Below are 24697 nucleotides of genomic sequence, written 5' to 3'. Positions count from 1 at the left end.
GGTATTTTTGGCTGACTTTCTTTGATTTAGACATAAAATAAAGACAAAATTATTACCTTGAAAAATTGGCAAATTTTCATGACCGCGGACCTTACAGAATGTGCGTATTGTGGTATCTTCTTTTATTGTCTATTTTCAATGTTTCCTATCAAATCAAAGGCTTTTAATGTTATTCTTAGGTATTTTTGGCTGACTTTCTTTGATTTAGACATAAAATAAAGACAAAATTAATACCTTGAAAAATTGGCAAATTTTCATGACCGCGGATCTTACAGAATGTGTGGTTTCTGGTATCTTCTTTTATCGTCTATTTTCAATGTTTCCTATCAAATCAAAGGCTTTTAATGTTATTCTTAGGTATTTTTGCTGACTTTCTTTGATTTAGACATAAAATAAAGACAAAATAATTACCTTGAAAAATTGGCAAATTTTCATGACCGCGGACCTTACAGAATGTGCGTATTGTGGTATCTTCTCTTATTGTCTATTTTCAATGTTTCCTATCAAATCATAGGCTTTTAATGTTATTCTCAGGTATTTTTGGCTGACTTTCTTTGATTTAGACATAAAATAAAGACAAAATTAATACCTTGAAAAATTGGCACATTTTCATGACCGCGGACCTTACAGAATGTGCGTATTGTGGTATCTTCTTTTATTGTCTATTTTCAATGTTTCCTATCAAATCAAAGGCTTTTAATGTTATTCTTAGGTATTTTTGGCTGACTTTCTTTGATTTAGACATAAAATAAGACAAAATTAATACCTTGAAAAATTGGCAAATTTTCATGACCACGGACCTTATAGAATGTGCGGATACTGGTATCTTCTTTTATCGTCTATTTTCAATGTTTCCTATAAAATCCAAGGCTTTTAATGTTATTCTTAGGTATTTTTTGCTGACATTCTTTGATTAAGACATAAAATAAAGACAAAATTAATACCTTGAAAAATTGGCAAATTTTCATGACCGCGGATTTTACAGAATGTGCGGATTCTGGTATCTTCGTTTATCGTCTATTTTCAATGTTTCCTATCGAATCAAAGGCTTTTAATGTTATTCTTAGGTACTTTTGGCTGACTTTCTTTGATTTAGACATAAAATAAAGACAAAATTAATACCTTGAAAAATTGGCAAATTTTCATGACCGCGGATCTTACAGAATGTGCGGATTCTGGTATCTTCCTTTATCGTCTATTTTCAATGTTTCCTATCAAATCAAAGGCTTTTAATGTTATTCTTAGGTATTTTTTGCTGACATTCTTTGATTAAGACATAAAATAAAGACAAAATTAATACCTTGAAAAATTGGCAAATTTTCATGACCGCGGATCTTACAGAATGTGCGGATTCTGGTATCTTCGTTTATCGTCTATTTTCAATGTTTCCTATCGAATCAAAGGCTTTTAATGTTATTCTTAGGTACTTTTGGCTGACTTTCTTTGATTTAGACATAAAAAAAAGACAAAATTAATACCTTTAAAAATTGGCAAATTTTCATGACCGCGGATCTTACAGAATGTGCGTATTGTGGTATCTTCTTTTATTGTCTATTTTCAATGTTTCCTATCAAATCAAAGGCTTTTAATGTTATTCTTAGGTATTTTTTTGCTGACTTTCTTTGATTAAGACATAAAATAAGACAAAATTAATACCTTGAAAAATTGGCAAATTTTCATGACCCCGGACCTTACAGAATGTGCGGATTCTGGTATCTTTATTTATCGTCTATTTTCAATGTTTCCTATCAAATCAAAGGCTTTTAATGTTATTCTTAGGTATTTTTTGCTGACTTTCTTTGATTAAGACATAAAATAAGACAAAATTAATACCTTGAAAAATTGGCAAATTTTCATGACCGCGGATCTTACAGAATGTGCGGATTCTGGTATCTTCCTTTATCGTCTATTTTCAATGTTTCCTATCAAATCAAAGGCTTTTAATGTTATTCTTAGGTATTTTTTGCTGACTTTCTTTGATTAAGACATAAAATAAGACAAAATTAATACCTTGAAAAATTGGCAAATTTTCATGACCCCGGACCTTACAGAATGTGCGGATTCTGGTATCTTCATTTATCGTCTATTTTCAATGTTTCCTATCAAATCCAAGGCTTTTAATGTTATTCTTAGGTATTTTTTGCTGACTTTCTTTGATTAAGACATAAAATAAGACAAAATTAATACCTTGAAAAATTGGCAAATTTTCATGACCCCGGACCTTACAGAATGTGCGGATTCTGGTATCTTCATTTATCGTCTATTTTCAATGTTTCCTATAAAATCCAAGGCTTTTAATGTTATTCTTAGGTATTTTTTGCTGACTTTCTTTGATTAAGACATAAAATAAGACAAAATTAATACCTTGAAAAATTGGCAAATTTTCATGACCCCGGACCTTACAGAATGTGCGGATTCTGGTATCTTCATTTATCGTCTATTTTACATGTTTCCTATCGAATCAAAGGCTTTTAATGTTATTCTTAGGTACTTTTAGCTGACTTTCTTTGATTTAGACATAAAATAAAGACAAAATTATTACCTTGAAAAATTGGCAAATTTTCATGACCGCGGACCTTACAGAATGTGCGTATTGTGGTATCTTCTTTTATTGTCTATTTTCAATGTTTCCTATCAAATCAAAGGCTTTTAATGTTATTCTTAGATATTTTTGGCTGACTTTCTTTGATTTAGACATAAAATAAAGACAAAATTATTACCTTGAAAAATTGGCAAATTTTCATGACCGCGGACCTTACAGAATGTGCGTATTGTGGTATCTTCTTTTGTTGTCTATTTTCAATGTTTCCTATCAAATCAAAGGCTTTTAATGTTATTCTTAGGTATTTTTGGCTGACTTTCTTTGATTTAGACATAAAATAAAGACAAAATTAATACCTTGAAAAATTGGCAAATTTTCATGACCGCGGACCTTATAGAATGTGCGGATACTGGTATCTGCTTTTATCGTCTATTTTCAATGTTTCCTATAAAATCCAAGGCTTTTAATGTTATTCTTAGGTATTTTTTGCTGACATTCTGTGATTTAGACATAAAATAAAGACAAAATTAATACCTTGAAAAATTGGCAAATTTTCATGACCGCGGATCTTACAGAATGTGCGGATTCTGGTATCTTCTTTTATCGTCTATTTTAAATGTTTCCTATCAAATCAAAGGCTTTTAATGTTATTCTTAGGTATTTTTGGCTGACTTTCTTTGATTTAGACATAAAATAAAGACAAAATTAATACCTTGAAAAATTGGCAAATTTTCATGACCGCGGACCTTACAGAATGTGCGTATTGTGGTATCTTCTCTTATTGTCTATTTTCAATGTTTCCTATCAAATCAAAGGCTTTTAATGTTATTCTTAGGTATTTTTGGCTGACTTTCTTTGATTTAGACATAAAATAAAGACAAAATTAATACCTTGAAAAATTGGCAAATTTTCATGACCACGGACCTTATAGAATGTGCGGATACTGGTATCTTCTTTTATCGTCTATTTTCAATGTTTCATATAAAATCCAAGGCTTTTAATGTTATTCTTAGGTATTTTTTGCTGACATTCTTTGATTAAGACATAAAATAAAGACAAAATTAATACCTTGAAAAATTGGCAAATTTTCATGACCGCGGATCTTACAGAATGTGCGGATTCTGGTATCTTCGTTTATCGTCTATTTTCAATGTTTCCTATCGAATCAAAGGCTTTTAATGTTATTCTTAGGTACTTTTGGCTGACTTTCTTTGATTTAGACATAAAATAAAGACAAAATTAATACCTTTAAAAATTGGCAAATTTTCATGACCGCGGATCTTACAGAATGTGCGTATTGTGGTATCTTCTTTTATTGTCTATTTTCAATGTTTCCTATCAAATCAAAGGCTTTTAATGTTATTCTTAGGTATTTTTTGCTGACTTTCTTTGATTAAGACATAAAATAAGACAAAATTAATACCTTGAAAAATTGGCAAATTTTCATGACCCCGGACCTTACAGAATGTGCGGATTCTGGTATCTTTATTTATCGTCTATTTTCAATGTTTCCTATCAAATCAAAGGCTTTTAATGTTATTCTTAGGTATTTTTTGCTGACTTTCTTTGATTAAGACATAAAATAAGACAAAATTAATACCTTGAAAAATTGGCAAATTTTCATGACCGCGGATCTTACAGAATGTGCGGATTCTGGTATCTTCCTTTATCGTCTATTTTCAATGTTTCCTATCAAATCAAAGGCTTTTAATGTTATTCTTAGGTATTTTTTGCTGACTTTCTTTGATTAAGACATAAAATAAGACAAAATTAATACCTTGAAAAATTGGCAAATTTTCATGACCCCGGACCTTACAGAATGTGCGGATTCTGGTATCTTCATTTATCGTCTATTTTCAATGTTTCCTATCAAATCCAAGGCTTTTAATGTTATTCTTAGGTATTTTTTGCTGACTTTCTTTGATTAAGACATAAAATAAGACAAAATTAATACCTTGAAAAATTGGCAAATTTTCATGACCCCGGACCTTACAGAATGTGCGGATTCTGGTATCTTCATTTATCGTCTATTTTCAATGTTTCCTATAAAATCCAAGGCTTTTAATGTTATTCTTAGGTATTTTTTGCTGACTTTCTTTGATTAAGACATAAAATAAGACAAAATTAATACCTTGAAAAATTGGCAAATTTTCATGACCCCGGACCTTACAGAATGTGCGGATTCTGGTATCTTCATTTATCGTCTATTTTACATGTTTCCTATCGAATCAAAGGCTTTTAATGTTATTCTTAGGTACTTTTAGCTGACTTTCTTTGATTTAGACATAAAATAAAGACAAAATTATTACCTTGAAAAATTGGCAAATTTTCATGACCGCGGACCTTACAGAATGTGCGTATTGTGGTATCTTCTTTTATTGTCTATTTTCAATGTTTCCTATCAAATCAAAGGCTTTTAATGTTATTCTTAGATATTTTTGGCTGACTTTCTTTGATTTAGACATAAAATAAAGACAAAATTATTACCTTGAAAAATTGGCAAATTTTCATGACCGCGGACCTTACAGAATGTGCGTATTGTGGTATCTTCTTTTGTTGTCTATTTTCAATGTTTCCTATCAAATCAAAGGCTTTTAATGTTATTCTTAGGTATTTTTGGCTGACTTTCTTTGATTTAGACATAAAATAAAGACAAAATTAATACCTTGAAAAATTGGCAAATTTTCATGACCGCGGACCTTATAGAATGTGCGGATACTGGTATCTGCTTTTATCGTCTATTTTCAATGTTTCCTATAAAATCCAAGGCTTTTAATGTTATTCTTAGGTATTTTTTGCTGACATTCTGTGATTTAGACATAAAATAAAGACAAAATTAATACCTTGAAAAATTGGCAAATTTTCATGACCGCGGATCTTACAGAATGTGCGGATTCTGGTATCTTCTTTTATCGTCTATTTTAAATGTTTCCTATCAAATCAAAGGCTTTTAATGTTATTCTTAGGTATTTTTGACTGACTTTCTTTGATTTAGACATAAAATAAAGACAAAATTAATACCTTGAAAAATTGGCAAATTTTCATGACCGCGGACCTTACAGAATGTGCGTATTGTGGTATCTTCTCTTATTGTCTATTTTCAATGTTTCCTATCAAATCAAAGGCTTTTAATGTTATTCTTAGGTATTTTTGGCTGACTTTCTTTGATTTAGACATAAAATAAAGACAAAATTAATACCTTGAAAAATTGGCAAATTTTCATGACCACGGACCTTATAGAATGTGCGGATACTGGTATCTTCTTTTATCGTCTATTTTCAATGTTTCATATAAAATCCAAGGCTTTTAATGTTATTCTTAGGTATTTTTTGCTGACATTCTTTGATTAAGACATAAAATAAAGACAAAATTAATACCTTGAAAAATTGGCAAATTTTCATGACCGCGGATCTTACAGAATGTGCGGATTCTGGTATCTTCGTTTATCGTCTATTTTCAATGTTTCCTATCGAATCAAAGGCTTTTAATGTTATTCTTAGGTACTTTTGGCTGACTTTCTTTGATTTAGACATAAAATAAAGACAAAATTAATACCTTTAAAAATTGGCAAATTTTCATGACCGCGGATCTTACAGAATGTGCGTATTGTGGTATCTTCTTTTATTGTCTATTTTCAATGTTTCCTATCAAATCAAAGGCTTTTAATGTTATTCTTAGGTATTTTTTGCTGACTTTCTTTGATTAAGACATAAAATAAGACAAAATTAATACCTTGAAAAATTGGCAAATTTTCATGACCCCGGACCTTACAGAATGTGCGGATTCTGGTATCTTTATTTATCGTCTATTTTCAATGTTTCCTATCAAATCCAAGGCTTTTAATGTTATTCTTAGGTATTTTTTGCTGACTTTCTTTGATTAAGACATAAAATAAGACAAAATTAATACCTTGAAAAATTGGCAAATTTTCATGACCACGGATCTTACAGAATGTGCGGATTCTGGTATCTTCCTTTATCGTCTATTTTCAATGTTTCCTATCAAATCAAAGGCTTTTAATGTTATTCTTAGGTACTTTTGGCTGACTTTCTTTGATTTAGACATAAAATAAAGACAAAATTAATACCTTGAAAAGTTGGCAAATTTTCATTACCGCGGATCTTACAGAATGTGCGGATTCTGGTATCTTCCATAATCGTCTATTTTCAATGTTTCCTATCAAATCAAAGGCTTTTAATGTTATTCTTAGGTATTTTTGGCTGACTTTCTTTGATTTAGACATAAAATAAAGACAAAATTATTACCTTGAAAAATTGGCAAATTTTCATGACCGCGGACCTTACAGAATGTGCGGATTCTGGTATCTTCTTTTATCGTCTATTTTCAATGTTTCCTATCAAATCAAAGGCTTTTAATGTTATTCTTAGGTATTTTTGGCTGACTTTCTTTGATTAAGACATAAAATAAGACAAAATTAATACCTTGAAAAATTGGCAAATTTTCATGACCGCGGATCTTACAGAATGTGCGGATTCTGGTATCTTCGTTTATCGTCTATTTTCAATGTTTCCTATCGAATCAAAGGCTTTTAATGTTATTCTTAGGTACTTTTGGCTGACTTTCTTTGATTTAGACATAAAATAAAGACAAAATTAATACCTTTAAAAATTGGCAAATTTTCATGACCGCGGACCTTACAGAATGTGCGGATTCTGGTATCTTCCTTTATCGTCTATTTTCAATGTTTCCTATCAAATCAAAGGCTTTTAATGTTATTCTTAGGTATTTTTGGCTGACTTTCTTTGATTTAGACATAAAATAAAGACAAAATTATTACCTTGAAAAATTGGCAAATTTTCATGACCGCGGACCTTACAGAATGTGCGTATTGTGGTATCTTCTTTTATTGTCTATTTTCAATGTTTCCTATCAAATCAAAGGCTTTTAATGTTATTCTTAGGTATTTTTGGCTGACTTTCTTTGATTTAGACATAAAATAAAGACAAAATTAATACCTTGAAAAATTGGCAAATTTTCATGACCGCGGATCTTACAGAATGTGTGGTTTCTGGTATCTTCCTTTATCGTCTATTTTCAATGTTTCCTATCAAATCAAAGGCTTTTAATGTTATTCTTAGGTATTTTTGGCTGACTTTCTTTGATTTAGACATAAAATAAAGACAAAATTAATACCTTGAAAAATTGGCACATTTTCATGACCGCGGACCTTACAGAATGTGCGTATTGTGGTATCTTCTTTTATTGTCTATTTTCAATGTTTCCTATCAAATCAAAGGCTTTTAATGTTATTCTTAGGTATTTTTGGCTGACTTTCTTTGATTTAGACATAAAATAAAGACAAAATTAATACCTTGAAAAATTGGCAAATTTTCATGACCACGGACCTTATAGAATGTGCGGATACTGGTATCTTCTTTTATCGTCTATTTTCAATGTTTCCTATAAAATCCAAGGCTTTTAATGTTATTCTTAGGTATTTTTTGCTGACATTCTTTGATTAAGACATAAAATAAAGACAAAATTAATACCTTGAAAAATTGGCAAATTTTCATGACCGCGGATTTTACAGAATGTGCGGATTCTGGTATCTTCGTTTATCGTCTATTTTCAATGTTTCCTATCGAATCAAAGGCTTTTAATGTTATTCTTAGGTACTTTTGGCTGACTTTCTTTGATTTAGACATAAAATAAAGACAAAATTAATACCTTGAAAAATTGGCAAATTTTCATGACCGCGGATCTTACAGAATGTGCGGATTCTGGTATCTTCCTTTATCGTCTATTTTCAATGTTTCCTATCAAATCAAAGGCTTTTAATGTTATTCTTAGGTATTTTTTGCTGACATTCTTTTATTAAGACATAAAATAAAGACAAAATTAATACCTTGAAAAATTGGCAAATTTTCATGACCGCGGATCTTACAGAATGTGCGGATTCTGGTATCTTCGTTTATCGTCTATTTTCAATGTTTCCTATCGAATCAAAGGCTTTTAATGTTATTCTTAGGTACTTTTGGCTGACTTTCTTTGATTTAGACATAAAAAAAAGACAAAATTAATACCTTTAAAAATTGGCAAATTTTCATGACCGCGGATCTTACAGAATGTGCGTATTGTGGTATCTTCTTTTATTGTCTATTTTCAATGTTTCCTATCAAATCAAAGGCTTTTAATGTTATTCTTAGGTATTTTTTTGCTGACTTTCTTTGATTAAGACATAAAATAAGACAAAATTAATACCTTGAAAAATTGGCAAATTTTCATGACCCCGGACCTTACAGAATGTGCGGATTCTGGTATCTTTATTTATCGTCTATTTTCAATGTTTCCTATCAAATCAAAGGCTTTTAATGTTATTCTTAGGTATTTTTTGCTGACTTTCTTTGATTAAGACATAAAATAAGACAAAATTAATACCTTGAAAAATTGGCAAATTTTCATGACCGCGGATCTTACAGAATGTGCGGATTCTGGTATCTTCCTTTATCGTCTATTTTCAATGTTTCCTATCAAATCAAAGGCTTTTAATGTTATTCTTAGGTATTTTTTGCTGACTTTCTTTGATTAAGACATAAAATAAGACAAAATTAATACCTTGAAAAATTGGCAAATTTTCATGACCCCGGACCTTACAGAATGTGCGGATTCTGGTATCTTCATTTATCGTCTATTTTCAATGTTTCCTATCAAATCCAAGGCTTTTAATGTTATTCTTAGGTATTTTTTGCTGACTTTCTTTGATTAAGACATAAAATAAGACAAAATTAATACCTTGAAAAATTGGCAAATTTTCATGACCCCGGACCTTACAGAATGTGCGGATTCTGGTATCTTCATTTATCGTCTATTTTCAATGTTTCCTATAAAATCCAAGGCTTTTAATGTTATTCTTAGGTATTTTTTGCTGACTTTCTTTGATTAAGACATAAAATAAGACAAAATTAATACCTTGAAAAATTGGCAAATTTTCATGACCCCGGACCTTACAGAATGTGCGGATTCTGGTATCTTCATTTATCGTCTATTTTACATGTTTCCTATCGAATCAAAGGCTTTTAATGTTATTCTTAGGTACTTTTAGCTGACTTTCTTTGATTTAGACATAAAATAAAGACAAAATTATTACCTTGAAAAATTGGCAAATTTTCATGACCGCGGACCTTACAGAATGTGCGTATTGTGGTATCTTCTTTTATTGTCTATTTTCAATGTTTCCTATCAAATCAAAGGCTTTTAATGTTATTCTTAGATATTTTTGGCTGACTTTCTTTGATTTAGACATAAAATAAAGACAAAATTATTACCTTGAAAAATTGGCAAATTTTCATGACCGCGGACCTTACAGAATGTGCGTATTGTGGTATCTTCTTTTGTTGTCTATTTTCAATGTTTCCTATCAAATCAAAGGCTTTTAATGTTATTCTTAGGTATTTTTGGCTGACTTTCTTTGATTTAGACATAAAATAAAGACAAAATTAATACCTTGAAAAATTGGCAAATTTTCATGACCGCGGACCTTATAGAATGTGCGGATACTGGTATCTGCTTTTATCGTCTATTTTCAATGTTTCCTATAAAATCCAAGGCTTTTAATGTTATTCTTAGGTATTTTTTGCTGACATTCTGTGATTTAGACATAAAATAAAGACAAAATTAATACCTTGAAAAATTGGCAAATTTTCATGACCGCGGATCTTACAGAATGTGCGGATTCTGGTATCTTCTTTTATCGTCTATTTTAAATGTTTCCTATCAAATCAAAGGCTTTTAATGTTATTCTTAGGTATTTTTGGCTGACTTTCTTTGATTTAGACATAAAATAAAGACAAAATTAATACCTTGAAAAATTGGCAAATTTTCATGACCGCGGACCTTACAGAATGTGCGTATTGTGGTATCTTCTCTTATTGTCTATTTTCAATGTTTCCTATCAAATCAAAGGCTTTTAATGTTATTCTTAGGTATTTTTGGCTGACTTTCTTTGATTTAGACATAAAATAAAGACAAAATTAATACCTTGAAAAATTGGCAAATTTTCATGACCACGGACCTTATAGAATGTGCGGATACTGGTATCTTCTTTTATCGTCTATTTTCAATGTTTCATATAAAATCCAAGGCTTTTAATGTTATTCTTAGGTATTTTTTGCTGACATTCTTTGATTAAGACATAAAATAAAGACAAAATTAATACCTTGAAAAATTGGCAAATTTTCATGACCGCGGATCTTACAGAATGTGCGGATTCTGGTATCTTCGTTTATCGTCTATTTTCAATGTTTCCTATCGAATCAAAGGCTTTTAATGTTATTCTTAGGTACTTTTGGCTGACTTTCTTTGATTTAGACATAAAATAAAGACAAAATTAATACCTTTAAAAATTGGCAAATTTTCATGACCGCGGATCTTACAGAATGTGCGTATTGTGGTATCTTCTTTTATTGTCTATTTTCAATGTTTCCTATCAAATCAAAGGCTTTTAATGTTATTCTTAGGTATTTTTTGCTGACTTTCTTTGATTAAGACATAAAATAAGACAAAATTAATACCTTGAAAAATTGGCAAATTTTCATGACCCCGGACCTTACAGAATGTGCGGATTCTGGTATCTTTATTTATCGTCTATTTTCAATGTTTCCTATCAAATCCAAGGCTTTTAATGTTATTCTTAGGTATTTTTTGCTGACTTTCTTTGATTAAGACATAAAATAAGACAAAATTAATACCTTGAAAAATTGGCAAATTTTCATGACCACGGATCTTACAGAATGTGCGGATTCTGGTATCTTCCTTTATCGTCTATTTTCAATGTTTCCTATCAAATCAAAGGCTTTTAATGTTATTCTTAGGTATTTTTTGCTGACTTTCTTTGATTAAGACATAAAATAAGACAAAATTAATACCTTGAAAAATTGGCAAATTTTCATGACCCCGGACCTTACAGAATGTGCGGATTCTGGTATCTTCATTTATCGTCTATTTTCAATGTTTCCTATCAAATCCAAGGCTTTTAATGTTATTCTTAGGTATTTTTTGCTGACTTTCTTTGATTAAGACATAAAATAAGACAAAATTAATACCTTGAAAAATTGGCAAATTTTCATGACCCCGGACCTTACAGAATGTGCGAATTCTGGTATCTTCATTTATCGTCTATTTTCAATGTTTCCTATAAAATCCAAGGCTTTTAATGTTATTCTTAGGTATTTTTTGCTGACTTTCTTTGATTAAGACATAAAATAAGACAAAATTAATACCTTGAAAAATTGGCAAATTTTCATGACCCCGGACCTTACAGAATGTGCGGATTCTGGTATCTTCATTTATCGTCTATTTTCAATGTTTCCTATCGAATCAAAGGCTTTTAATGTTATTCTTAGGTACTTTTAGCTGACTTTCTTTGATTTAGACATAAAATAAAGACAAAATTATTACCTTGAAAAATTGGCAAATTTTCATGACCGCGGACCTTACAGAATGTGCGTATTGTGGTATCTTCTTTTATTGTCTATTTTCAATGTTTCCTATCAAATCAAAGGCTTTTAATGTTATTCTTAGATATTTTTGGCTGACTTTCTTTGATTTAGACATAAAATAAAGACAAAATTAATACCTTGAAAAATTGGCAAAATTTCATGACCGCGGATCTTACAGAATGTGCGGATTCTGGTATCTTCCTTTATCGTCTATGTTCAATGTTTCCTATCAAATCAAAGGCTTTTAATGTTATTCTTAGGTATTTTTTGCTGACTTTCTTTGATTTAGACATAAAATAAAGACAAAATTATTACCTTGACAAATTGGCAAATTTTCATGACCGCGGACCTTACAGAATGTGCGTATTGTGGTATCTTCTTTTGTTGTCTATTTTCAATGTTTCCTATCAAATCAAAGGCTTTTAATGTTATTCTGAGGTATTTTTGGCTGACTTTCTTTGATTTAGACATAAAATAAAGACAAAATTAATACCTTGAAAAATTGGAAAATTTTCATGACCGCGGACCTTATAGAATGTGCGGATACTGGTATCTGCTTTTATCGTCTATTTTCAATGTTTCCTATAAAATCAAAGGCTTTTAATGTTATTCTTAGGTATTTTTTGCTGACATTCTTTGATTTAGACATAAAATAAAGACAAAATTATTACCTTGAAAAATTGGCAAATTTTCATGACCGCGGATCTTACAGAATGTGCGGATTCTGGTATCTTCTTTTATCGTCTATTTTAAATGTTTCTTATCAAATCAAAGGCTTTTAATGTTATTCTTAGGTATTTTTGGCTGACTTTCTTTGATTTAGACATAAAATAAAGACAAAATTAATACCTTGAAAAATTGGCAAATTTTCATGACCGCGGACCTTACAGAATGTGCGTATTGTGGTATCTTCCCTTATTGTCTATTTTCAATGTTTCCTATCAAATCAAAGGCTTTTAATGTTATTCTTAGGTATTTTTGGCTGACTTTCTTTGATTTAGACATAAAATAAAGACAAAATTAATACCTTGAAAAATTGGCACATTTTCATGACCGCGGACCTTACAGAATGTGCGTATTGTGGTATCTTCTTTTATTGTCTATTTTCAATGTTTCCTATCAAATCAAAGGCTTTTAATGTTATTCTTAGGTATTTTTGGCTGACTTTCTTTGATTTAGACATAAAATAAAGACAAAATTAATACCTTGAAAAATTGGCAAATTTTCATGACCACGGACCTTATAGAATGTGCGGATACTGGTATCTTCTTTTATCGTCTATTTTCAATGTTTCCTATAAAATCCAAGGCTTTTAATGTTATTCTTAGGTATTTTTTGCTGACATTCTTTGATTAAGACATAAAATAAAGACAAAATTAATACCTTGAAAAATTGGCAAATTTTCATGACCGCGGATCTTACAGAATGTGCGGATTCTGGTATCTTCGTTTATCGTCTATTTTCAATGTTTCCTATCGAATCAAAGGCTTTTAATGTTATTCTTAGGTACTTTTGGCTGACTTTCTTTGATTTAGACATAAAATAAAGACAAAATTAATACCTTGAAAAATTGGCAAATTTTCATGACCGCGGATCTTACAGAATGTGCGGATTCTGGTATCTGTCTTTATCGTCTATTTTCAATGTTTCCTATCAAATCAAAGGCTTTTAATGTTATTCTTAGGTATTTTTTGCTGACTTTCTTTTATTTAGACATAAAATAAAGACAAAATTATTACCTTGAAAAATTGGCAAATTTTCATGACCGCGGACCTTACAGAATGTGCGTATTGTGGTATCTTCTTTTATTGTCTATTTTCAATGTTTCCTATAAAATCAAAGGCTTTTAATGTTATTCTTAGGTATTTTTGGCTGACTTTCTTTGATTTAGACATAAAATAAAGACAAAATTAATACCTTGAAAAATTGGCAAATTTTCATGACCGCGGATCTTACAGAATGTGCGGATTCTGGTATCTTCCTTTATCGTCTATTTTCAATGTTTCCTATCAAATCAAAGGCTTTTAATGTTATTCTTAGGTATTTTTGGCTGACTTTCTTTGATTTAGACATAAAATAAAGACAAAATTATTACCTTGAAAAATTGGCAAATTTTCATGACCGCGGACCTTACAGAATGTGCGTATTGTGGTATCTTCTTTTGTTGTCTATTTTCAATGTTTCCTATCAAATCAAAGGCTTTTAATGTTATTCTTAGGTATTTTTTGCTGACTTTCTTTGATTTAGACATAAAATAAAGACAAAATTAATACCTTGAAAAATTGGCAAATTTTCATGACCGCGGACCTTATAGAATGTGCGGATACTGGTATCTTCTTTTATCGTCTATTTTCAATGTTTCCTATAAAATCCAAGGCTTTTAATGTTATTCTTAGGTATTTTTTGCTGACATTCTTTGGTTAAGACATAAAATAAAGACAAAATTAATACCTTGAAAAATTGGCAAATTTTCATAACCGCGGATCTTACAGAATGTGCGGATTCTGGTATCTTCGTTTATCGTCTATTTTCAATGTTTCCTATCGAATCAAAGGCATTTAATGTTATTCTTAGGTATGTTTGGCTGACTTTCTTTGATTTAGACATAAAATAAAGACAAAATTAATACCTTGAAAAATTGGCAAATTTTCATGACCGCGGACCTTACAGAATGTGCGGATTCTGGTATCTTCTTTTATCGTCTATTTTCAATGTTTCCTATCAAATCAAAGGCTTTTAATGTTATTCTTAGGTATTTTTGGCTGACTTTCTTTGATTAAGACATAAAATAAGACAAAATTAATACCTTGAAAAATTGGCAAATTTTCATGACCGCGGATCTTACAGAATGTGCGGATTCTGGTATCTTCCTTTATCGTCTATTTTCAATGTTTCCTATCGAATCAAAGGCTTTTAATGTTATTCTTAGGTACTTTTGGCTGACTTTCTTTGATTTAGACATAAAATAAAGACAAAATTAATACCTTGAAAAATTGGCAAATTTTCATGACCGCGGACCTTACAGAATGTGCGGATTCTGGTATCTTCCTTTATCGTCTATTTTCAATGTTTCCTATCAAATCAAAGGCTTTTAATGTTATTCTTAGGTATTTTTGGCTGACTTTCTTTGATTTAGACATAAAATAAAGACTAAATTATTACCTTGAAAAATTGGCAAATTTTCATGACCGCGGACCTTACAGAATGTGCGTATTGTGGTATCTTCTTTTATTGTCTATTTCAAATATTTCCTATCAAATCAAAGGCTTTTAATGTTATTCTTAGGTATTTTTGGCTGACTTTCTTTGATTTAGACATAAAATAAAGACAAAATTAATACCTTGAAAAATTGGCAAATTTTCATGACCGCGGACCTTATAGAATGTGCGGATACTGGTATCTTCTTTTATCGTCTATTTTCAATGTTTCCTATAAAATCCAAGGCTTTTAATGTTATTCTTAGGTATTTTTAGCTGACATTCTTTGATTAAGACATAAAATAAAGACAAAATTAATACCTTGAAAAATTGGCAAATTTTCATGACCGCGGATCTTACAGAATGTGCGGATTCTGGTATCTTCTTTTATCGTCTATTTTCAATGTTTCCTATCAAATCAAAGGCTTTTAATGTTATTCTTAGGTATTTTTGGCTGACTTTCTTTGATTTAGACATAAAATAAAGACAAAATTAATACCTTGAAAAATTGGCACATTTTCATGACCGCGGACCTTACAGAATGTGCGTATTGTGGTATCTTCTTTTATTGTCTATTTTCAATGTTTCCTATCAAATCAAAGGCTTTTAATGTTATTCTTAGGTATTTTTGGCTGACTTTCTTTGATTTAGACATAAAATAAAGACAAAATTAATACCTTGAAAAATTGGCAAATTTTCATGACCACGGACCTTATAGAATGTGCGGATACTGGTATCTTCTTTTATCGTCTATTTTCAATGTTTCCTATAAAATCCAAGGCTTTTAATGTTATTCTTAGGTATTTTTTGCTGACATTCTTTGATTAAGACATAAAATAAAGACAAAATTAATACCTTGAAAAATTGGCAAATTTTCATGACCGCGGATCTTACAGAATGTGCGGATTCTGGTATCTTCGTTTATCGTCTATTTTCAATGTTTCCTATCGAATCAAAGGCTTTTAATGTTATTCTGAGGTACTTTTGGCTGACTTTCTTTTATTTAGACATAAAATAAAGACAAAATTAATACCTTTAAAAATTGGCAAATTTTCATGACCGCGGATCTTACAGAATGTGCGGATTCTGGTATCTTCCTTTATTGTCTATTTTCAATGTTTCCTATCAAATCAAAGGCTTTTAATGTTATTCTTAGGTATTTTTGGCTGACTTTCTTTGATTTAGACATAAAATAAAGACAAAATTAATACCTTGAAAAATTGGCAAATTTTCATGACCGCGGATCTTACAGAATGTGCGGATTCTGGTATCTTCCTTTATCGTCTATTTTCAATGTTTCCTATCAAATCAAAGGCTTTTAATGTTATTCTTAGGTATTTTTGGCTGACTTTCTTTGATTTAGACATAAAATAAAGACAAAATTATTACCTTGAAAAATTGGCAAATTTTCATGACCGCGGACCTTACAGAATGTGCGTATTGTGGTATCTTCTTTTATTGTCAATTTTCAAGGTTTCCTATCAAATCAAAGGCTTTTAATGTTATTCTTAGGTATTTTTGGCTGACTTTCTTTGATTTAGACATAAAATAAAGACAAAATTAATACCTTGAAAAATTGGCAAATTTTCATGACCGCGGACCTTATAGAATGTGCGGATACTGGTATCTTCTTTTATTGTCTATTTTCAATGTTTCCTATAAAATCCAAGGCTTTTAATGTTATTCTTAGGTATTTTTTGCTGACATTCTTTGATAAGGACATAAAATAAAGACAAAATTAATACCTTGAAAAATTGGCAAATTTTCATGACCGCGGATCTTACAGAATGTGCGGATTCTGGTATCTTCGTTTATCGTCTATTTTCAATGTTTCCTATCGAATCAAAGGCATTTAATGTTATTCTTAGGTATTTTTGGCTGACTTTCTTTGATTTAGACATAAAATAAAGACAAAATAATTACCTTGAAAAATTGGCAAATTTTCATGACCGCGGACCTTACAGAATGTGCGGATTCTGGTATCTTCTTTTATCGTCTATTTTCAATGTTTCCTATCAAATCAAAGGCTTTTAATGTTATTCTTAGGTATTTTTGGCTGACTTTCTTTGATTAAGACATAAAATAAGACAAAATTAATACCTTGAAAAATTGGCAAATTTTCATGACCGCGGACCTTACAGAATGTGCGGATTCTGGTATCTTCTTTTATCGTCTATTTTCAATGTTTCCTATCGAATCAAAGGCTTTTAATGTTATTCTTAGGTACTTTTGGCTGACTTTCTTTGATTTAGACATAAAATAAAGACAAAATTAATACCTTGAAAAATTGGCAAATTTTCATGACCGCGGACCTTACAGAATGTGCGGATTCTGGTATCTTCTTTTATCGTCTATTTTCAATGTTTCCTATAAAATCCAAGGCTTTTAATGTTATTCTTAGGTATTTTTTGCTGACATTCTTTGATTAAGACATAAAATAAAGACAAAATTAATACCTTGAAAAATTGGCAAATTTTCATGACCGCGGATCTTACAGAATGTGCGGATTCTGGTATCTTCCTTTATCGTCTATTTTCAATGTTTCCTATCAAATCAAAGGCTTTTAATGTTATTCTTAGGTATTTTTGGCTGACTTTCTTTGATTTAGACATAAAATAAAGACAAAATTATTACCTTGAAAAATTGGCAAATTTTCATGACCGCGGACCTTACAGAATGTGCGTATTGTGGTATCTTCTTTTGTCGTCTATTCTCAATGTTTCCTATCAAATCCAAGGCTTTTAATGTTATTCTTAGGTATTTTTTGCAGACATTCTTTGATTAAGACATAAAATAAGACAAAATTAATACCTTGAAAAATTGGCAAATTTTCATGACCGCAGATCTTACAGAATGTGCGGATTCTGGTATCTTCGTTTATCGTCTATTTTCAATGTTTCCTATCGAATCAAAGGCTTTTAATGTTATTCTTAGGTACTTTTGGCTGACTTTCTTTGATTTAGACATAAAATAAAGACAAAATTAATACCTTTAAAAATTGGCAAATTTTCATGACCGCGGACCTTACAGCATGTGCGGATTCTGGTATCTTCTTTTATCTTCTATTTTCAATGTTTCCTATCAAATCAAAGGCTTTTAATGTTATTCTTAGGTATTTTTTGCTGACATTCTTTGATTAAGACATAAAATAAAGACAAAATTAATACCTTGAAAAATTGGCAAATTTTCATGACCGCGGATCTTACAGAATGTGCGGATTCTGGTATCTTCCTTTATCGTCTATTTTCAATGTTTCCTATCAAATCAAAGGCTTTTAATGTTATTCTTAGGTATTTTTGGCTGACTTTCTTTGATTTAGACATAAAATAAAGACAAAATTAATACCTTGAAAAATTGGCAAATTTTCATGACCGCGGATCTTACAGAATGTGCGGATTCTGGTATCTTCTTTTATCGTCTATTTTCAATGTTTCCTATCAAATCAAAGGCTTTTAATGTTATTCTTAGGTATTTTTGGCTGACTTTCTTTGATTTAGACATAAAATAAAGACAAAATTAATACCTTGAAAAATTGGCAAATTTTCATGACCGCGGACCTTATAGAATGTGCGGATACTGGTATCTTCCTTTATCGTCTATTTTCAATGTTTCCTATCAAATCAAAGGCTTTTAATGTTATTCTTAGGTATTTTTGGCTGACTTTCTTTGATTTTGACATAAAATAAAGACAAAATTATTACCTTGAAAAATTGGCAAATTTTCATGACCGCGGACCTTACAGAATGTGCGTATTGTGGTATCTTCTTTTGTTGTCTATTTTCAATGTTTCCTATCAAATCCAAGGCTTTTAATGTTATTCTTAGGTATTTTTGGCTGACTTTCTTTGATTTAGACATAAAATAAAGACAAAATTAATACCTTGAAAAATTGGCAAATTTTCATGACCGCGGACCTTATAGAATGTGCGGATACTGGTATCTTCCTTTATCGTCTATTTTCAATGTTTCCTATCAAATCAAAGGCTTTTAATGTTATTCTTAGGTATTTTTGGCTGACTTTCTTTGATTTAGACATAAAATAAAGACAAAATTATTACCTTGAAAAATTGGCAAATTTTCATGACCGCGGACCTTACAGAATGTGCGTATTGTGGTATCTTCTTTTGTTGTCTATTTTCAATGTTTCCTATCAAATCCAAGGCTTTTAATGTTATTCTTAGGTATTTTTGGCTGACTTTCTTTGATTTAGACATAAAATAAAGACAAAATTAATACCTTGAAAAATTGGCAAATTTTCATGACCGCGGACCTTATAGAATGTGCGGATACTGGTATCTTCTTTTATCGTCTATTTTCAATGTTTCCTATAAAATCCAAGGCTTTTAATGTTATTCTTAGGTATTTTTTGCTGACATTCTTTGATTAAGACATAAAATAAAGACAAAATTAATACCTTGAAAAATTGGCAAATTTTCATGACCGCGGATCTTACAGAATGTGCGGATTCTGGTATCTTCTTTTATCGTCTATTTTCAATGTTTCCTATCAAATCAAAGGCTTTTAATGTTATTCTTAGGTATTTTTGGCTGACTTTCTTTGATTTAGACATAAAATAAAGACAAAATTAATACCTTGAAAAATTGGCAAATTTTCATGACCGCGGATCTTACAGAATGTGCGGATTCTGGTATCTTCCTTTATCGTCTATTTTCAATGTTTCCTATCTAATCGAAGACTTTTAATGTTATTCTCAGGTATTTTTGGCTGACTTTCTTTGATTTAGACATAAAATAAAGACAAAATTATTACCTTGAAAAATTGGCAAATTTTCATGACCGCGGACCTTACAGAATGTGCGGATACTGGTATCTTCCTTTATCGTCTATTTTCAATGTTTCCTATCAAATCAAAGGCTTTTAATGTTATTCTTAGGTATTTTTGGCTGACTTTCTTTGATTTAGACATAAAATAAAGACAAAATTATTACCTTGAAAAATTGGCAAATTTTCATGACCGCGGACCTTACAGAATGTGCGTATTGTGGTATCTTCTTTTGTTGTCTATTTTCAATGTTTCCTATCAAATCCAAGGCTTTTAATGTTATTCTTAGGTATTTTTGGCTGACTTTCTTTGATTTAGACATAAAATAAAGACAAAATTAATACCTTGAAAAATTGGCAAATTTTCATGACCGCGGACCTTATAGAATGTGCGGATACTGGTATCTTCTTTTATCGTTTATTTTCAATGTTTCCTATCAAATCAAAGGCTTTTAATGTTATTCTTAGGTATTTTTTGCTGACATTCTTTGATTAAGACATAAAATAAAGACAAAATTAATACCTTGAAAAATTGGCAAATTTTCATGACCGCGGATCTTACAGAATGTGCGGATTCTGGTATCTTCTTTTATCGTCTATTTTCAATGTTTCCTATCAAATCAAAGGCTTTTAATGTTATTCTTAGGTATTTTTGGCTGACTTTCTTTGATTTAGACATAAAATAAAGACAAAATTAATACCTTGAAAAATTGGCAAATTTTCATGACCGCGGACCTTATAGAATGTGCGGATACTGGTATCTTCTTTTATCGTCTATTTTCAATGTTTCCTATCAAATCCAAGGCTTTTAATGTTATTCTTAGGTATTTTTTGCTGACATTCTATGATTAAGACATAAAATAAAGACAAAATTTATACCTTGAAAAATTGGCAAATTTTCATGACCGCGGATCTTACAGAATGTGCGGATTCTGGTATCTTCCTTTATCGTCTATTTTCAATGTTTCCTATCTAATCGAAGACTTTTAATGTTATTCTCAGGTATTTTTGGCTGACTTTCTTTGATTTAGACATAAAATAAAGACAAAATTATTACCTTGAAAAATTGGCAAATTTTCATGACCGCGGACCTTACAGAATGTGCGTATTGTGGTATCTTCTTTTGTTGTCTATTTTCAATGTTTCCTATCAAATCAAAGGCTTTTAATGTTATTCTTAGGTATTTTTGGCTGACTTTCTTTGATTTAGACATAAAATAAAGACAAAATTAATACCTTGAAAAATTGGCAAATTTTCATGACCGCGGACCTTATAGAATGTGCGGATACTGGTATCTTCTTTTATCGTCTATTTTCAATGTTTCCTATAAAATCTAAGGCTTTTAATGTTATTCTTAGGTATTTTTTGCTGACATTCTTTGATTTAGACATAAAATAAAGACAAAATTAATACCTTGAAAAATTGGCAAATTTTCATGACCGCGGATCTTACAGAATGTGCGGATTCTGGTATCTTCTTTTATCGTCTATTTTCAATGTTTCCTATCAAATCAAAGGCTTTTAATGTTATTCTTAGGTATTTTTGGCTGATTTTCTTTGATTTAGACATAAAATAAAGACACAATTAACACCTTGAAAAATTGGCAAATTTTCATGACCGCGGACCTTACAGAATGTGCGTATTGTGGTATCTTCTTTTATTGTCTATTTTCAATGTTTCCCATCAAATCAAAGGCTTTTAATGTTATTCTTAGGTATTTTTGGCTGACTTTCTTTGATTTAGACATAAAATAAAGACAAAATTAATACCTTGAAAAATTGGCAAATTTTCATGACCGCGGACCTTATAGAATGTGCGGATACTGGTATCTTCTTTTATTGTCTATTTTCAATGTTTCCTATAAAATCCAAGGCTTTTAATGTTATTCTTAGGTATTTTTTGCTGACATTCTTTGATTAAGACATAAAATAAAGACAAAATTAATACCTTGAAAAATTGGCAAATTTTCATGACCGCGGATCTTACAGAATGTGCGGATTCTGATATCTTCGTTTATCGTCTATTTTCAATGTTTCCTATCGAATCAAAGGCTTTTAATGTTATTCTTAGGTAATTTTGGCTGACTTTCTTTTATTTAGACATAAAATAAAGACAAAATTAATACCTTGAAATATTGGCAAATTTTCATGACCACGGATCTTACAGAATGGGCGGATTCTGGTATCTTCTTTTATCGTCTATTTTCAATGTTTCCTATCAAATCAAAGGCTTTTAATGTTATTCTTAGGTATTTTTGGCTGACTTTCTTTGATTTAGACATAAAATAAAGACAAAATTATTACCTTGAAAAATTGGCAAATTTTCATGACCGCGGACCTTACAGAATGTGCGTATTGTGGTATCTTCTTTTGTTGTCTATTTTCAATGTTTCCTATCGAATCAAAGGCTTTTAATGTTATTCTTAGGTATTTTTGGCTGACTTTCTTTGATTAAGACATAAAATAAAGACAAAATTAATACCTTGAAAAATTGGCAAATTTTCATGACCGCGGATCTTACAGAATGTGCGGATTCTGGTATCTTCTTTTATCGTCTATTTTCAATGTTTCCTATCAAATCAAAGGCTTTTAATGTTATTCTTAGGTATTTTTGGCTGACTTTCTTTGATTTAGACATAAAATAAAGACAAAATTAATACCTTGAAAAATTGGCACATTTTCATGACCGCGGACCTTACAGAATGTGCGGATTCTGGTAACCTCTTTTATCGTCTATTTTAAAGTTTCCTATCAAATCGAAGGCTTTTTATGTTATTCTTAGGTATTTTTGGCTGACTTTCTTTGATTTAGACATAAAATAAAGACAAAATTAATACCTTGAAAAATTGGCAAATTTTCATGACCGAGGACCTTACAGAATGTGCGGATTCTGGTATCTTCTTTTATCGTCTATTTTCAATGTTTCCTATCAAATCAAAGGCTTTTAATGTTATTCTTAGGTATTTTTGGCTGACTTTCTTTGATTAAGACATAAAATAAGACAAAATTAATACCTTGAAAAATTGGCAAATTTTTATGACCGCGGATCTTACAGAATGTGCGGATTCTGGTATCTTCGTTTATCGTCTATTTTCAATGTTTCCTATCGAATCAAAGGCTTTTAATGTTATTCTTAGGTACTTTTGGCTGACTTTCTTTGATTTAGACATAAAATAAAGACAAAATTAATACCTTTAAAAATTGGCAAATTTTCATGACCGCGGACCTTACAGAATGTGCGGATTCTGGTATCTTCTTTTATCGTCTATTTTCAATGTTTCCTATCAAATCAAAGGCTTTTAATGTTATTCTTAGGTATTTTTTGCTGACATTCTTTGATTAAGACATAAAATAAAGACAAAATTAATACCTTGAAAAATTGGCAAATTTTCATGACCGCGGATCTTACAGAATGTGCGGATTCTGGTATCTTCCTTTATCGTCTTTTTTCAATGTTTCCTATCAAATCAAAGGCTTTTAATGTTATTCTTAGGTATTTTTTGCTGAAATTCTATGATTAAGACATAAAATAAAGACAAAATTAATACCTTGAAAAATTGGCAAATTTTCATGACCGCGGATCTTACAGAATGTGCGGATTCTGGTATCTTCGTTTATCGTCTATTTTCAATGTTTCCTATCGAATCAAAGGCTTTTAATGTTATTCTTAGGTACTTTTGGCTGACTTTCTTTGATTTAGACATAAAATAAAGACAAAATTAATACCTTGAAAAATTGGCAAATTTTCATGACCGCGGATCTTACAGAATGTGCGGATTCTGGTATCTTCCTTTATCGTCTATTTTCAATGTTTCCTATCTAATCGAAGACTTTTAATGTTATTCTTAGGTATTTTTGGCTGACTTTCTTTGATTTAGACATAAAATAAAGACAAAATTATTACCTTGAAAAATTGGCAAATTTTCATGACCGCGGACCTTACAGAATGTGCGTATTGTGGTATCTTCTTTTGTTGTCTTTTTTCAATGTTTCCTATCAAATCAAAGGCTTTTAATGTTATTCTTAGGTATTTTTGGCTGACTTTCTTTGATTAAGACATAAAATAAAGACAAAATTAATACCTTGAAAAATTGGCAAATTTTCATGACCGCGGATCTTACAGAATGTGCGGATTCTGGTATCTTCTTTTATCGTCTATTTTCAATGTTTCCTATCAAATCAAAGGCTTTTAATGTTATTCTTAGGTATTTTTGGCTGACTTTCTTTGATTAAGACATAAAATAAAGACAAAATTAATACCTTGAAAAATTGGCACATTTTCATGACCGCGGACCTTACAGAATGTGCGGATTCTGGTAACCTCTTTTATCGTCTATTTTAAAGTTTCCTATCAAATCGAAGGCTTTTTATGTTATTCTTAGGTATTTTTGGCTGACTTTCTTTGATTTAGACATAAAATAAAGACAAAATTAATACCTTGAAAAATTGGCAAATTTTCATGACCGAGGACCTTACAGAATGTGCGGATTCTGGTATCTTCTTTTATCGTCTATTTTCAATGTTTCCTATCAAATCAAAGGCTTTTAATGTTATTCTTAGGTATTTTTGGCTGACTTTCTTTGATTAAGACATAAAATAAGACAAAATTAATACCTTGAAAAATTGGCAAATTTTTATGACCGCGGATCTTACAGAATGTGCGGATTCTGGTATCTTCGTTTATCGTCTATTTTCAATGTTTCCTATCGAATCAAAGGCTT

The sequence above is a fragment of the Euprymna scolopes genome, chromosome 12 (genome assembly GCF_053919585.1).
Source record: "Euprymna scolopes isolate OS-2025 chromosome 12, ASM5391958v1, whole genome shotgun sequence".
Taxonomy (NCBI): Eukaryota; Metazoa; Mollusca; class Cephalopoda; order Sepiida; family Sepiolidae; genus Euprymna; species Euprymna scolopes.
Note: the sequence above shows the minus strand (reverse complement) of the source record.